The 17,113-nt window shown below is 41.6% G+C and overlaps 1 protein-coding gene across 1 annotated transcript in view; it reads right to left on the bottom strand.

Moving 5' to 3' along the window:
- Positions 1–17,113, bottom strand: part of large2 (LARGE xylosyl- and glucuronyltransferase 2) — a 114,654-nt gene that overhangs the window by 97,529 nt on the left and 12 nt on the right. The window contains exon 1 of the mRNA XM_015953306.3: positions 16,903–17,113. This exon is cut by the window's right edge and continues 12 nt beyond it. The gene's annotated coding sequence lies outside the window, so the exon portion shown is untranslated. The remainder of the gene's footprint in view (positions 1–16,902) is intronic.

Genomic DNA, 17,113 nt, shown 5'->3' with positions numbered 1-17,113 from the left:
GAACACATCTGAGGTGTTATTTTCCATCAAGAAAAGGTTTAATTTATTTGTCATTTGAAGTTTAAGATAAAAAATTCTAAATCACAACATTTTACAATAAAAAAACTGTTGTACAGGGTTTCCCCCAGCGCTTTATAAGCGTCATGACCCGCCTCCCTCCCCGACCCTACCGTGTCCCCTCACACGAACGGCGCAACAAAACCAGAACCGCCAGGCTTAACTCAACTCTGGTTGTATATTGCTGAACTTGTTAAATTGGTGATGTGATCTATATAATCCAAGTTTTCCTAAAGAATTGAATACGTTTCAAACTTCCTAACAAGACCATCCAGGTGATTGTCCATTCTGTACTGAAATATATTGTTTATTTACAAATATGAAATTTTTAAATCTGTCCCCAGTGATCCCCAGTGAGTCGTGGAGGATGGCTGCTTACACTGAGCCAGGATTCTCTGGAGGTTTCTTCCTGTTAAAAGGGAGTTTTCCTCTCCACTGTCGCTGCATGCTTGCTTAGTATGAGGATTGCTGTATAGTCACTGACACTAGTCAGTGACTTGATGCAATTTGGTGGGTTCCTTATATAGGAAACATTATTTCTGATTGGCTTAATGAACTGTGAATTGGAATGTTTATTATGTGAAGTGCCTTGAGACGACTCTTGTCGTGATTTGGCGCTATATAAATAAACTTGAATTGAATTGAATTGAATTGGTTAAAGCTTGTGGTTCTCGGTTATTTTTTGTCACGCCCTACCTCCGGAAAACACTTTATTGGGGTTTGAATCTAAATAATAATATTGTTAAATATTTCTGTCACAAATTCTGCATATAAAAAAGTACACGTTTCATAATTTATTTTTGCTTAAGTGGTTTTATATAAAAGATGATTTTTCCCCCTGATTTTGACACAAATGCTCAGAATAAACCACAGGAGTGACTTCCTGTCTCTACAAGCAGCAAAAACAGGAACCTGCTTTTGGTTCTGGTAGATTCTGAGAGGTTTCTGTGTCCTAAATTTCTTTTTTCTTTTTTTTTTTACCGTGTCCTGTCTGACTGTGAAGCAAACAGAATTGATGTCTGAATGCTGGTAACAAGCCTTAAGCTTGGTTTATGCTTGACGCATTCACTTTCCGCACGGTGATGTGGCTCGCGGATGGAACGCGCTTCACAACTCGCAGCGTTTATGGTTCGTGCGGCTCGTCTCTGCGGTGAGCCAATATTCTCCCAAACTGTAGGGGGCAGCATGGAGCTCTACGGCATGCATCCAACACTACACCGTAGTAGAAGTAGAAATTACTGTTTACAACATGGCATTTCAGCATTTTTAACAGCGTTCTCGTCTTTTCCGACAGTGCGAGTTATTTCTCTCCAAGAATTATTAACAACATGTTGATCTCGGTGATCTCTGAGAGCTGAATCATACAAATGTCTGTATTTACGAACCTCTGCCATACTAGTTCTTGCCAGTCTGCCATGTTTTTCCGCGTCCGTCCGTCCGCGTGGTTAGAAAATTTCCGAGGTGCGCGTTGCAGAAATTCGGGGCCGTGCGGAGGTGCGGTGGAGGGGCGTGGTTGTTAAAATGATGCTAAATGACGCAACTTTTCCGCGCGGAGCCGTGCGGACCTCGCGGATGTCAAGCATAAATCAACCTTTACAGATTTACTCTCAGGTGGAGCATCAAAGCGTCTGCTTTTAATGTCACGCCTGATATTTAAAACTTTATTGTTATTGTTTTTGAATGCTTTGTAATTACGACCAGACACGGAGTCAGAGGTGAAAGAGAAAGGAAAAGACAAAAGGTGGGGAGAGGGGGGAAGTAGGTGGGGGGGGTTCCACAAAAATAAACAATAATGAACAAGAGTCTGCTTAAAGATGACCTTTATGAAGCCAACATAAAAAGTAACTGAACCAAAGTCCTGGTGGACCCTCATTGCTGCCATCAGGAGCAAAAAGCAAATAAAAGTGGTTGAAGCTTTCGTTTACAGCAGCCTCCATCCAGCACCAAAGAGGCAGACGTAATAAAGAAAAGTGCGATACATTTAGACAAGCACCTCGGCACTCTGCAGTTTTATTCCTGTGTCCTCTGAGGTCTTAAGTTCCCATTATTCTTCCTTGTGTGTCTCTTCTCTTCCTCATTCCACTTCTACTTTATTTATGTTGCACTAAACTGATCAAAGGAGACTTCACAGAACATCATCCATCACATTGACAACTTTGTTTGGAATAAATGATATTGATGTGGATGAGAACGCAGAAAATCCAACGAGCGATAAAACTGTTGCACGGACTCAGGGTAATGGTTTGTTTAACTCCTTCAGAAAAACGAGAAACCACTAACGTAACCATCAGAACCTGAGTGGCTCTGGCTTTTTGAAAGACAGTTTATCATTTCCTAAACCTTTTAAGACCGACATTAAATGAAGACGGGATCAGAACCAGTCATGATCATGAGACGTATAGTTTGTGGCTCGTCCTGTTCCCCACAAATACACCAAAATTGCTTTTAAAAACTTCACTATAAGAAAACAAATCTTTGCGTGCACTAAATATGATACTTTAATGTAGGCAGAAGGGATTAGGACCAAGCATTTCCTGGAGGAACTCATTCTCATTCAAGATCATGATGGAAAAGGGAGTTATGGATGTTTGGGTCAAACCTTTGAAATAAAATTCTGTAAGTCAGCACTAGAGCTTGGCATTGTTTCAAATTTTAAGAAGGGATTTGATCCCGATTCCTTAGGGTTAGAATCGATTATCACGATCCGATCCAATTCAGTCTGTTCCAGTTCAATGTTGATATGGGTCAGGGCTATTAAAGCATTTGTTTGAGCTGTTACAGTCGGGGAAAATCGCCATCTGGACTTTTCCTTATAATTTTAGATGTAAAAAGGGCAAATTATGTTCAACTATTAAATACATTTTTGGACTCATGACTCGATTCAATTCTTGGAACTTTTATGAAATCAATTCAAAATCGATTAATTGATTATATGAACACAGCACTAGTCATCATGTGGTGTGGGTTGTAATCAACCATCAGCTGCCGTGAAAAATGTTAGCGAGGAAATCAAGACTCCTCGAAAATGTTTGGGACATTCTGAAGATTCTCTCAGGAATGCTGTTCTATTAAATTTTGTTGCTCAACACAATCTACTTTTAGTTAAACGGCTGTTATGGGATCCTTTTGAACCAAGTTTAAAGTAAATATTGGCTGGAACCAAATTGCATGTATTAATGTTAGCTCTTTTCTTTCATTTGATGCAAAAACATTCGTGACGTTCCAGATTCTGAAACATAAAAAGTTCAGTGAAAGTAAAAGTTTAGGGTTAAGTGAGACATTAAAACATTATAACCCCATCAGCTCCATGAGCCATAAAATACATTAAACCTCAATCAGGGGAATCCTGTTACTTTACTATATCAGACATACCTCCAGATTAAAGCTTTTCCCGTTTATAATTCCTGAAAGAGTTCAAAAGTCATGTTGATTTAAAGGCTGCTGAAAGACATCAGAGAGGCAAAACCCAACAGAAAAGAAACCAAAGGAGTGAATACATAGATAAATGATCTGGACTGCTGGTTTGTGCTAAAACTAAGAAACGGTTTACATTTGAGCAACAGCACACAGACGCCAGAGCTGAGAACATAAAGAAACACCTGGGAGATGGGATTATGTTCAGTAGAAACACACACACTTTAAAAATTAAAACAATGCAAGGATAATCTCTCAGCTACAGGCACCTGAACTACCAGACTCCTCATTTTATTCAAAATCCTAAAATTCATCACCATGAAGCACATGCTCACAAGCCTGGACTTTTAGTGTACCAGAACAAAAAACACAAACATTTGCTTCAAACTCGGAATATTTTTGACTCATCGGAGCAAACCGGGATCCTTAGAGACACCAGAGCCTAAATAAAGCCAAACCAGAGGCTCAGAACGAGGACAGAAGCCTGCATGAATGCTTTTTTTCATTACCAAGCAGACTCATTAATAGGGATGGACAATATATTGGTATCAATATCGGTATCGGCCGATGTCAGTCATTTTTAACATATCGGTATCGGTTCGATAAATAAAATCGGACCGAAATTAACAACCGATATTTTTTCCATCTCGTCTCCATTTGTTTGCCTGTTTCAGAGGGTGAGGGGGGGTGATGTGTATTTGTTTAGTCATGTGAGCAGTGAATGAAATCATCTCAGAACCGTAAATGTGTGTGTTGTGTGTACATAATAATGTCAAATCAGCTTTAATCATTTTCTTTCTATACCAAATCTGCTAATTTTAGAAGCATTAATGTCAGTATATCGGCAAATATCAAGTTATCGGCCATAACAGTGATCTTAATATCGGATATCGGTATCGGCCCACATATTTCATATCGGTGCATCACTACTCATTAACACATAAACTGGAAAGTCTCCACAGAAACTTTGATGGGGCCACTTAGTGCAAGAGGGACTCTATAGGTTACAGGCCAGGGCTCTACAGTATGACATATCTGTCACGCATGCGAAGAAAAAAGAAACTCCCCATGCGATAAACTATTTTGAGACGTAGCACTTGTGCAACATCTTTTCTAGTTACTTTCCCCCAGAACTTTATTGAACAAATGTAAGTTGCTTATTTTTTGTGTAAGAAAGATGCAACAGGCAAAGCCATGGCACATCACTATGCCAAATAGTGGTTACTTTGATAACCAAGTGTTACCTTGTCAATATAGCTACAATTATTTTCTACTACAATTCCCACAAGGCCTGCATGTTCTCACGAGTTTAATTGTATGAGTGTATTTATGCACTTCAGAGAATCAAGCAGAACTGAGAAATTTTGAGCCGTATTTCTAATCTTTAAAAGAACAGAGAAACAAACCATGTGAACAAGAAACAAACACAACTTGCACCAAAACAAGGTACACCCTTTCATGTAAACATCTGGAAACTGTCATCCACGCCTTCATTACCACCAGACTGGACTACTGTAACTCGCTTTATGCAGGCATCAAGCAGGCCTCCATAGCGAAACTGCAGAAGGTCCAAAATGCGGCAGCCAGGTTACTGACTGGTAACAGGAGACCTGAACACATCACGCCCGTCTTGGCATCCCTACACTGGCTTCCAGTCTCTTTTAGAATTTGGTTTAAACTTCTGGTGTTTGTTTTTAAATATTTAAATGAGTTGGCTCCACGATAGCCATCGGATCTGATCCATCCTTATGTTCCCGCAAGGAACCTTCGGTCAGCACAGCAAGGACTGTTGGTCGTTCCTAAACACAGACTGAAATCTCGAGGGGGTCATGCTTTCTCGGTGCTGGGGCTGAGGCTCTGGAATGAGCTACCTACACGTGTCAAACAGGCCACCACGCTCGGCAAGTTTAAGAGCCATCTGAAAACACACTTTTATTCTTAATAGGCCTGCACAATACAGGTGCTGGCCAGTAAATTAGAATATCATCAAAAGGTTGAAAATATTTCAGTAATTCCATTCAAAACGTGAAACTTGTACATTATATTCATGCAATGCACACAGACCAATGTATTTCCAATGTTCATTACATTTAAATTTGATATTCATAAGTGACAACTAATGAAAACTCCAAATTTGGTATCTCAAAAAATTAGAATATTCTGAAAAGGCTGAATATAGAAGACACCTGCTGCCACTCTAATCAGCTGATTTACTCAAAACACCTGCAAAGGCCTTTAAAAGGTCCCTCAGTCTTGTTTTGAAGGCACCACAATCATGGGGAAGACTTCTGACTTAACAGCTGTCCAAAAGACAATCATTGACACCTTGCACAAGGAGGGCAAGACACAAAAGGTGATTGCTAAAGAAGCTGGCTGTTCGCAGAGCTCTGTGTCCAAGCACATTAACAGACAGGCGAAGGGACGGAAAAAATGTGGTAGAAAAAAGTGTACAAGCTCTAGGGATAACCGCACCCTGCAGAGAATTGTGACGACAAACCCATTCAAAAATGTGGGGGAGATCCACAAAGAGTGGACTGCAGCTGGAGTCAGCGCTTCAAGAACCACCACGAGGAGACTCATGAAAGACATGGGATTCAGGTGTCGCATTCCGTGTGTCAAGCCACTCTTGAACATGAAACAGCGCAAGAAGCGTCTCGCCTGGGCCAAGGACAAAAAGGACTGGACTGATGCTGAGTGGTCCAAAGTTATGTTTTCTGATGAAAGCAAGTTCTGCATTTCCTTTGGAAATCAAGGACCCAGAGTCTGGAGGAAGAGCGGAGAAGCACAGAATCCACGTTGCATGAGGTCCAGTGTAAAGTTTCCACCGTCAGTGATGGTGTGGGGTGCCATGTCATCTGCCGGTGTTGGCCCACTCTGTTTCCTGAGGTCCAGGGTCAATGCAGCCGTCTACCAGGAAGTTTTAGAGCACTTCATGCTTCCTGCTGCTGACCAACTTTATGGGGATGCAGACTTCACCTTTCAACAGGACTTGGCACCTGCACACAGTGCCAAAACCACCAGCACCTGGTTCAAGGACCATGGTATCCCTGTCCTTGATTGGCCAGCAAACTCGCCTGACCTTAACCCCATAGAAAATCTATGGGGTATTGTGAAGCGGAGGATGCAATACGCTAGACCCAACAATGCAGAGGAGCTGAAGACGACTATCAGAGCAACCTGGGCTCTCATAACACCTGAGCAGTGCCACAGACTGATCGAGTCCATGCCACGCCGCATTACTGCAGTTATTGAGGCAAAAGGAGCCCCGACTAAGTATTGAGTGCTATACATGCACATTCTTTTCATGTTCATTCTTTTCAGTTGGCCAACATTAGAGAAACAAACATTTTTTCATTGGCCTTTAGAATATTCTAATTTTCTGAGATACCAGATTTGATGTTTTCATTGGTTGTCACCTATAAATATCAAAATTAAACGTAATAAACATTGGAAATACATTGGTCTGTGTGCATTGCATGAATATAATGTACAAGTTTCACGTTTTGAATGGAATTACTGAAATATTTTCAACCTTTTGATGATATTCTAATTTACTGGCCAGCACCTGTATATCGAAAAATTATCATCATCGCGATAACAGGATGTGCGATAGGCCCATCGCAAAACACGGCAAAAACGGCGATAAATGTTTGGTTCAAACATTTCCATCAGTGTCATTCATCAACTTTTTGTAAACCAGCTCTGTTTTTTACGCGGAAGTATTATTTGACCAATCAAATGTTGTCCTTCTGATATGCGGCCAATCAGATGGTTCCGTTCACGTAATACGTCCGCCCCCTACATAGACCCTTTTGGAAAGCAACACCCGAACTGAGTTAGCGGCGCCGTTCCGTTGTTCGTCATGCTGGCTCAGAGCAACGAACGCACTTTGTGCTGAGGTTTCTGGAATCAGCGCTGCTTTCAAACGTGAACGTAACTCCGCTCGGTGTCGTTAATCGTTTTTACCGGGCTGACTCCGACACGTGCCGGGTGAACCAACCCACCTTCATGTCGCTAGTGTTAGCCCCAGGCTCCCGTTAGCTTCCAGCTAAAAGGCTACAGCACTCTCCTCCCAGTCCCACCCTGCTAAAGAGGGCCTGGAAAAGTTCCCCCACACATCAAAGTGATTTTTCATTTATGAGCTTTTATAACCTTGTTAATCAGGATAGTTGATTTGCTGCTGTACATAAACAGTCAGAAGCTCTGCTAGCCGGTTATCTTAGAGGAGCTAGTTCAATCTGTTAGCTTGTTACCAGAATCATAGTTGCAGTTTCATCATCTGAGCTGCTTTTTAAGATCTAGGTAAACTTGTTCAATTTGGGGTTAAAAACAAACATTTTCACATATTTTCCATGTAGTTCTTTTGCCAGTTCCTCTTCTGAAAGGTAGACTATTGTTTTTCTCTTTCCCTCAGAAAATCTTAATATTCTCCTAGTTTGGCCAAGCACAGATCACTTCCCAATTACAGCAACAGCCTTATATCATAACCACATAAGTGGAGAAAATGTTCAGTAGCAATGAGAGAAGTTGCTGTTGCATGTAAGTGATGTTAACTATAATTTAACATTTAAACTTATTTTCTGATTTTTTTATTTATTCAAAAAACCCTGGTAAGGGATGTTTTTCTGTATTTGGAGCATCAGAAAAAGTTTTATGGTGGTAGTGATGTTTTAAAGTCACTGAGAAACTGCATGCATGCAGTTTGTTGTTTTGCTGCTAATACAGTAGCAGGTGCAGCTGCATATTTTTGCAATAAAAATGTTATGTTGTAATGGAATTTATGCTTTAGTTTTTGTTTGCTTTAAACCCAGAGCAGACGTCACACGCCAGACGACATCAACACTGCATACTTAATATTTGTTCATTTATCGCAAGTAATATCGATATCGCAATATTAGGCACTGTTATCAAATATCGCAGGTGTTCCTAATATCGTGCAGCCCTAGAAGAAAGGCCTTCAGCGCTTCTTCTTGTGGTTTTAAAGACGTGTTCAAGTCATTTAGAACAGAGGAAAGAGCTGCAGCAAACTCCGCTTCAAAGGACGTCTTTGTTGTTTATGAGAACCCGAGCATTGTGGTGTGTGACGCACGCTGCTCAGCACTGATTGGCTCGGTTAGAATTCTCAGGGGGTGGGGTTATTTGAATAGGAGTGTAGGGATGGGTACCGAATTCTGTAGTTTTTAAGGTACCGACCAAATTCCATAGTACCGACCGAGCACCGATTCACGTCATTTCAAACGGTGCCTCGTTTCGGTACCCGTCCTTCATAACGAGAACTTGCCAAGACAGCTGCGCATGCGCAAGAGCGTTATGTCGTCGCTCGCTGCGAACCAGTTGTAAACAGAGCAGCATGGTAGAAAGAACAAAAGCTAAAGCTTGGGTCCACTTCACTAAATGTGATGCGTAACTGGGTGATGATGAAACCAGCGACAACGATCTAAGTGAGACATCCTCATCTTAATCTGCTCCGGTAGATAAATATAATTAGCTTGATATGTTAGCTTCCGTTTTGCTAATGGTGCGTTCGCTTTCTCCTCGGAAACTCTGAATTCCCGACTAGAAGAACATGAACGCGCTCTAAAGTTTGGCTTCACTTTACTAAATGCAACGGGTGATTGGGTGAGGATGAAACCAGCGACAACGATCCAAGTGTGAGGCATCATCGTTTTAATCTGCTCCAGCAGCTAAATAAAATGTTTAAGATAACGTTAGCTTGATATGTTAGCTTCCATTGCTACCATTGTTATCAGCTAATGGTGCGTTCACTTTCTCCTCGGAAATTCTAACTTCCCAGTAGGAAAAATCAAATGAAAAAAGACGGCAAAAGGAATGAAGATACACAGTAAATTTAGTTCACAGTAAAGATGTTTGCTTCAGTTTAATTATCAGCTTATAAAACTACAAGCACGATGTTAAAATACAAACAGTTGTGTTATTTATCGTGATATTTATCAAATATGGTTATATATTGAGAAAAATATATATTTAATTATAAAAGAGAATTAAAATAATAAACACTCAAAAGTATCGAAAATTGGTACCGTTAAGTACCGGTATCGATTCGTAGGTACCGGGAATTAGTACCGGATCGATTCAAATGTCAAAGGTACCCATCCCTATAGGAGAGTTCCCAGACCCTTTGCTTCCCCATAAGGAAGCATGGGGATGGCTGGACAAGCTAGGCTTTACTTTCTTTCGTCTTTCTCCTCCAACCCCCATAAATCGTTGCGTGTCCTCCTACGGCAAGCCTGAAGGACAACAGACATAAACAACAACACAAACAGCCTCTGGTCCTCTGGGTTTTCGGACTTGATGGTCCGACGTCTTGCTACCAGACTTCCAGTGTGAGCAGTCAGGTCGCAACTGAGGACTGGGTCATACAGTGTGAGCACGTGACTCGTGAGCTTTGCTCTGCGAGGAAGTCGTACAGTTTGAGATGGAGCTGAATGTTACAAGTGAAAAAAGTGTCACAGTCTAGTCCCGACTTTAGCAAAAACATCATGTTAACCGTAGACAAATGTGGCCGCCATAGGCAGTGGCGGTCAGTGCAACGTCTACTCTTCAACGTCTACGCTGTTGAGGACGGACCTCTGTAATGAACAAATCTAAACTAATTTCAGTACATGTACAATGTTATGTAAAGTAATGTAGTGAGAAGCAGACAGTGAGGCAGCTTCAGCCAATAAGAGAGCTGGGTTTTCCCGCCTTGTGGGGAGAAGATGGCGTTGGCAGGACATGTTTAACACAAACTGCTGGATTAAATGGCCCTGAACCAAAACAATAACAGCTGAGTAAAAAACATGAGAATTTCTAGGCAGGCGTCATGGGTAACTTATGTTCACTAATGTGCTGAGTAATCATTTTTAATGTGATTCTCTAAGCGGAATGACTAATTATTAATATGATTTAGGATTGTAAAGTTTTGTTGTCATGCTTGAAAATTCTAAAAATGAAAACATTTCGGTTGCAGCACTGAAGCACATCTGCGTTTTCCTCCACCATTGTGTTTTTTTTGTGCAATCTTTTGTCCTCTCCTCCTCTTTCTTTATGATTAATTACCGCTGCAGCCATCTGTCGCCACGGTAACAGGTCACACTGTATCAAACACAGATCGCAGTGACCATCGATTGCAAAGTATAATCACATGTGTCCACAGCCGAGAGGAATGAGTCACCCCATTTAGGAATGCTTGAAACGTTCCGACTCTTTACATGAGCATCTCTTGAACACGTATGTACACGGACACCTGAGCAGCTCCCAGCTGCTCCCGTTCATCCCAAATGTCCTGAATGTAGTCGGATGATCCCACATCAGACTGGGAACAAATAAGGTGACTCACATGTGTAACAGTAAAGCCCAGGATGAAGGAACAAAGTGATAGAAGAAAGCATCATGGATGATTAAGATCATTAAAAAAAATAAAGATACTCTTTAATATGCCGATTTAAAAAGGTGTTAATCTGCAACGCGTTTCATTAACAGAAAACAAACATCTGAATGAATCGGTGCTACTCTGCTGTTATTTAACAGCAACTAATTACATTTAATCCAATAGGACACAAAATAAAAAGGTTCAGCTCTAAATACTAGAGTCATATGAACGTAGGCTTACAGGTCCAAATGTCTCGCTCTTCTCATAAATCCCATTTTATTTGACCCGCATGTCACAGATAGAGATGCTAAATTGTGAGAAAACGAGCAAATTCTCAGTTGGAATCACATCAAACGTGTGAATGACACTTAAGTGAGGTGGTTGCTATCTGGCCGAGTCACACTGGGATGTGCAATATCGCATCTCCGTTATTTGAGTTTCGTGCAGCTGCAAACATTGCGTGAATGAAACCTAGCAATTGTTTACGACTCGTCTTCACTTGTCATCTAGAGTCTTCTGGTGCAGATTCGTTTGTGGCAACAGCCGTGAAACTCACTGAACAGGAGTGTTTTGAAAATGGTCTGCAACACCCAAATAGACCGCAGAATGTAATTCTTACATCATGCACCTTTAATTATTCAGGAGACTTGGAGAGTGGATGTGTGAAGTAAAAAACGGCGTTCAATGACGAAAATAAGCATTTTCGTCGAACAAATTTTTTTTTATGCTCTCTGTGAGACCACAAAGAGTCGTGATTTACGGTGTAGTGGTGGGATTTACATCCTGGGGCATTCTGGGCTGCATGGTGGCGCAGTGGTTAGCACTGTTGCCTCGCAGCACGAAGGTTGCAGGTTCGAAACTCGGCTCGGCTGCGGCCTTTCTGCGTGGAGTTGCGTGTTCTCCCCATGCATGCGTGGGTTTCCTCCGGGTACTCCGGTTTCCCCCACAGATCACAACATGCCCTATAGCAGGGGTGTCCATCTCATTTTAGCTCAGGGGCCACATTGAGGGAAATCTAGTCCCAAGTGGGCCAGACCGGTAAATTAAAAACAACTTCAGATTGTTTTCTTTGTTTTAATACAATCAATATAAAAGAAGGCTGGAGCCTGAGGACAGTGTGTCCAAAATAGTACAAGTACAACACCTGAAGTGTACTTGAAAATGTGAAAAATAAATAAACATTCCTTAGTGATTCAAAGAGCTTACAGATCACATGGCTAGATCAGTTTCATGCAGCGCTTAAATTATATTTGACTCATTTTACTTTACATCTTTTAGCTTTCACCAGCACATCAGTATCAGAAGTCACATCCTGAGTGGCGGCCAGCTTCAGGATGTGATTCAAGTTCTTGTGTGAGCCTTGGGCGCAGCTTTGTTGCATTTATACTCATTACAGAGAAAACTTTCTCACAAAGATGTTTATTTTCACTCTACATTGTAAAGTATGAAAATAAAGTTTACACAACCATCTCGTGGGCCGGATTTAACCCATTTGCAGGCCAGATGCGACCCGCGGGCCGCACGTTTGACACCCCTGCCCTACAGGTTATAAATTGTAAGTCGCTTTGGATAAACGCGTCTGCTAAATAAACATAAACATCCTATTTTTTGGTGTTGGGAATTTAGAAACAGTGATTTTAAGCATTAATAAGGTTGCTTATTTTCCTTTCCTTCATTTCTGCTTCATCAGCAACTCTAGTTTACAAATGCTGGTTGTTTGGTGATGTGTACCATTTCTTACGGAGTTACAACCAATCAGCATGAGTCAACTATCTGGCTTTAAAATAAAAAAACAATAATGGGCATTGCTTCAATTATTTCCAACACAGGAACTAAAATGTTGAAATCTCACCATATTTGTTAATTTCTTACAAACTTTCACCCATAAAAGCAGACACTGGAAGCCTCTAAACCGTGTTTAGTTCTGGTTTTGAGTAAAGCGACGTGTGAAGCTAAATGTCTCAACCTTCAGCCCTGATTATGGATTAGCTGCTTGATGGTGAAACTATCTTTAGACTTCTAGTGCCTGGAAGACAGCGAGGCTCTGAATCGTCTCCAGCTGGTAACACAAGCTCTCCGAGATAAACAAACCACCGCCTTCCCGCCAAAGAAAGTCACTTAGACCAATCCGGAGCCGCGCAGCACATCACAGGCGGAACGGGCTGTCACATCACAAATGAGATCAAATCTTAATATGCAGAATTATGCTCCCGCGGCAACAAGAGCCTGAAAGGCCCGGAGCCGGCCGGGGTCCACACTCCGACATGCTTCACCGGCTCCCTCCACTCACCTCGCTAAGCGCAGCATTAACATGAAGTGCTTGAGCTGAAGTGTGAAATGGTTCTGCAGCAGCTGGCGACCAAACTCTGGGGAGTCATCAGGAATTTCAGTTGCACACTTGAAGGGTTTGAAGCGAATGTAAAAGACATTTTTCATTTCCAAAATCTGATTTTCACACTTCCTGGGTGGGTTAGGTAGGGATTCGGTCGAGGCGGCGGCAGCAGCAAAATGCAACTGCATAGCAAATTGCACGCCTGCTAACAAGTGATAAATATGTAAATGTCACTCTGTAAAGCACACGGGTGAGAGCTTTCACCTGCAGCTGGACAAAGAGACACAATAATAAGGTAAAGAGACGGAGACAGAGGAGGGAGCGGCCGAGCGCCGGATTTCAGTCACCGGAGTGTTTTCTGGAGCCTCCTCTGAGACAAGGAGCCTCATAGCTAACGGGAAACTGTGAGGCTAATTTCCTCTGATGTGAGGAGGCTGCAGCAGCGGGTGTTAAAACCACCAACAGCTGTTGAATCAGAACCACAGTCCACGCTGTTCAGAGCTTCTGTTTACTGGTTACACATGTGGTCTCTTTCTCAAACAAACTCTAAACTGGGAGCGGTTGTTTGTATTGGGGGCTAAATGGTCACAGAGCTGCTCAAGGGGGTTCGCTGCCATCACAAGCCCTTCCTGGACTTTCACACTGATGCACCGATTCTGGTTTAGAGGCCCGATACCGTTCATGCTTGTGTAAATCTGACCAGCCGACTTCCACGTTAGCACGATTTAGCACGTAGAGAAAATGTTTCTAAATTTCAAATAAAAACACTGATTCACCTCCTGCAACCTCCTACGACCACATAAGCTTCTTCCTCTATAATATTTGATGCTCTTTAGATTAAACCTGATTTTATTACTTCCAGATTATTTAGTTAGCATTTTTATTTATTTATAGAAAGTTTCAACATAGTTTATCATTTTAAACTAATTAAGTGTTTTTCATATTTCTAAAGTCCAGCTAATGGGAAATGGCTAAAAAGAGAAGAATTCAGTCACACCAGGTAAAATCAACTATACTGCAAAGAATCTCGACGCCATCAGAACCAGACCAGCTGTAAAAAACACCCTTAAGACCAGCGGTCGACTGCAGTCCTCTTGAGGGACCACGCTGCTAGTTTTACATGTTCCCTGCTTCGACACACCTGAATCAAATGATTTAATGCCCTCCTCACTGAGCTGCAGGAGCTTGTTACACACACCTCACTTAAATCAGGTGTGTTGGAGCCAGTGACCCCTGACCTTTCAAACCTGCAATTAATGATTCAGCACTAAAAACAGATTCTTTAAAACAATCAGTCATTTGTGACATATTTGATTACATTTTTTTATGTTTAGGAACGAGACACAATTGTTTTTTGCACTAAAGTCTGGATTCAAACTGGACCTTTTTAATGTGCTAAAAAGCTTTTAGAATGTCACGTTCTTAACTTTCACATTATCTAAATCCATCGATGATAAATCACAAACTGTGTTTTAAAGACTCTGGTGCAACCGGGGATAGGGACTTGTCTAAAGATGTCCTAAAAAGGACACCATACCCAAGAGAAGGACCGACAGACAGACTGGTAGCTGCTGGTTTATGGTCTCACTGGCATGTTTATGATTTTGTAGGGTTGATAAAAATAAACAAAACTGTTAATGTAAACGACAAACATCCGGTCCCGCAAAACCACACAGGTGGAAGACGAAATGACCTTATATGACCTTGGAATGGGGAGATCCCATATGATCTCATAATGATCTCATAAGCATAGCTAGTGTTAGGGATGTCCTGTCCGATATCGATATCGGCCCAAAAGCACTGTATCGGATTATATCGGACTGCATCAAAAATCTCTGACATTAGCAGCAAGTTCCGCTTTAAATTCCATCCCAGGAATTCTATCCATCAGCGCCCAGATCCTGCACGCTAAGTCCACGTGATCAGAACAGAGTGTGCTAGCAAAGTAGCAAGGATCGATGTCGGCCATGTGGCTGAATTATTGGTTAAAGTCCGAAAAAGACCGTTTCTGAAGAAAAGGCTAGAAAATAAATTAAGACGCGAGCAGAGGCGGATAAAACTCTCTCAGGCTTGTTTTTACTTGGGGCCTCATTCATCAAACGTTCGTAGAAATATTCCTATATTCCTTCCATTGAACAGAATTTAGAATGTGCGTACGAATATCTTCAATTCTCTCGTACGCACATTCCTCAACAATCGTCTGATGATATATCCCACCTGACTTGTTGTCATGCTAATTACGAATGTTTTTTAGATGATAAATCGGAGTACGTGACAGGCATGGTCGAAACACACATCGTTACTTTTCATTCAAAATGAAAGACAACATATGTGCGTAAGGCAAAACGAATCAGAAGATAGCTCTTTTGGTCCCGTTCAGGGACCCGTGAGCCGACTGGAAAGGGAGGAGACCTATGCTACCTGTAGAACACCGCCATCTCCGTTCATTCACAAAACGCTTCAAATTCCTTATAAGAAATCCCTTAGACTTTCCTTTTTAATTAAATCGACAGCAGATCATCGCCCCCTACAGGCCGTGAGCGTGGAATTGCAAACTGATAATTCCAAAATTAGGGCACAGCTGCACCACAAATAACACTAATATAAATGTGTTGGCATGGTTCAAATGGGTTTGCACGTGAAAAAATCCCAAAACGTTTTTTGTCTTGATGTTTTTTCTTTGTGGTGACACCCCCAAGTGGCCAAAGCAGGAACAGCAACAACAAAAGAAATATCAGGGTCAAAAATGTTGGAACTATAAATGCAGAAAGTCGAAATTTGGACATTTTGTCAGTAGTTTAATGTTTGGAAGTGCAGCAATACCAGTTATTTCTTACAAAGTGCAGATGAGAATAATATAAAATTCAATTAAAGTACAAATTTCTCTCATCAAATTAAATGCGGCACTTGAGTCAGTTTGTTTCAACGCATTCCATCACTTCAGATTACCATAAATGTTCAAGAGTGGGTTTAGTGCAGATTCATCATTTTAATCTTATTTTAATTATGTGTAGGTAGAAGAGATATCTAATAAAAACACTCAGCAACCCAAGCTGAATAAACCAAAATGAATGAGTAACCCTGAATGGAAAATTTCGATTAACAAATAGATTTGAAGAAAATGATGTACCGCTGGATTATTATCTAAGCTGGTTTTATTAAAATGGTCTTAAATGCAGTTTATTTTAATATTCCAGCTGATCTGCTGCTGTGAGGCTAGCTCCATGGGGAACAGTCCAGAGGAGGGCAGAGTCCAAATGCACCCACTCATCCAGACATGAGCACATCTGCAGCAGCTGCATGATTATTCCCAGAATTTATCATCATTCATCCAGAAAGATTTGGGTCGAGACTTTTTCAAATGAAAAAGAATTTAAAAAGTGAATCAAACATTTTCCTTCATAAATAAATGTGTGTGTGTGTGTGTGTGTGTGTGTGTGTGTGTGTGTGTGTGTGTGTGTGTGTGTGTGTGTGTGTGTGTGTGTGTGTGTGTGTGTGTGTGTGTGTGTGTGTCATTATAAAAGCTGAGTGTTGTGTTCCCGCTCCTCCCCCCATCAGGGGGTTCCGAGCATGGCTCAGAGGGTAAGAATGTAGTTTAATTAAACCTGATCCCACAAACAGGTCATAACTATAAAAACACACATCATCATCCATGTCAGCAGCGCGAGCGTCACTCCTGCCTCACACACCCGCCTGAGTCTCCATCGGAGTCGCTAATCTTCCTCACCTGTGTCGCTACTTCTCAAGGTTGTTACTTCCAGCCGCGAATCCTTCCATATCCTAATCCAGAGGTCTGGGACAGACATTCAGAAATCCACTTGGAATAAAGAAAAGAAAAGCTCTAAAAACAAGAAGAAATCGTCTCTAATCCAGCAGGTTTGTGTTCACCAGCCGCTCCGGCACACCGACCGTCCTCATGCGGTCAAGCCATCCGGAGG

This window comes from Nothobranchius furzeri, chromosome 9 (genome assembly GCF_043380555.1).
Source record: "Nothobranchius furzeri strain GRZ-AD chromosome 9, NfurGRZ-RIMD1, whole genome shotgun sequence".
Lineage (NCBI taxonomy): Eukaryota > Metazoa > Chordata > Actinopteri > Cyprinodontiformes > Nothobranchiidae > Nothobranchius > Nothobranchius furzeri.
This window is presented reverse-complemented; position numbering and strand designations above follow the sequence as displayed.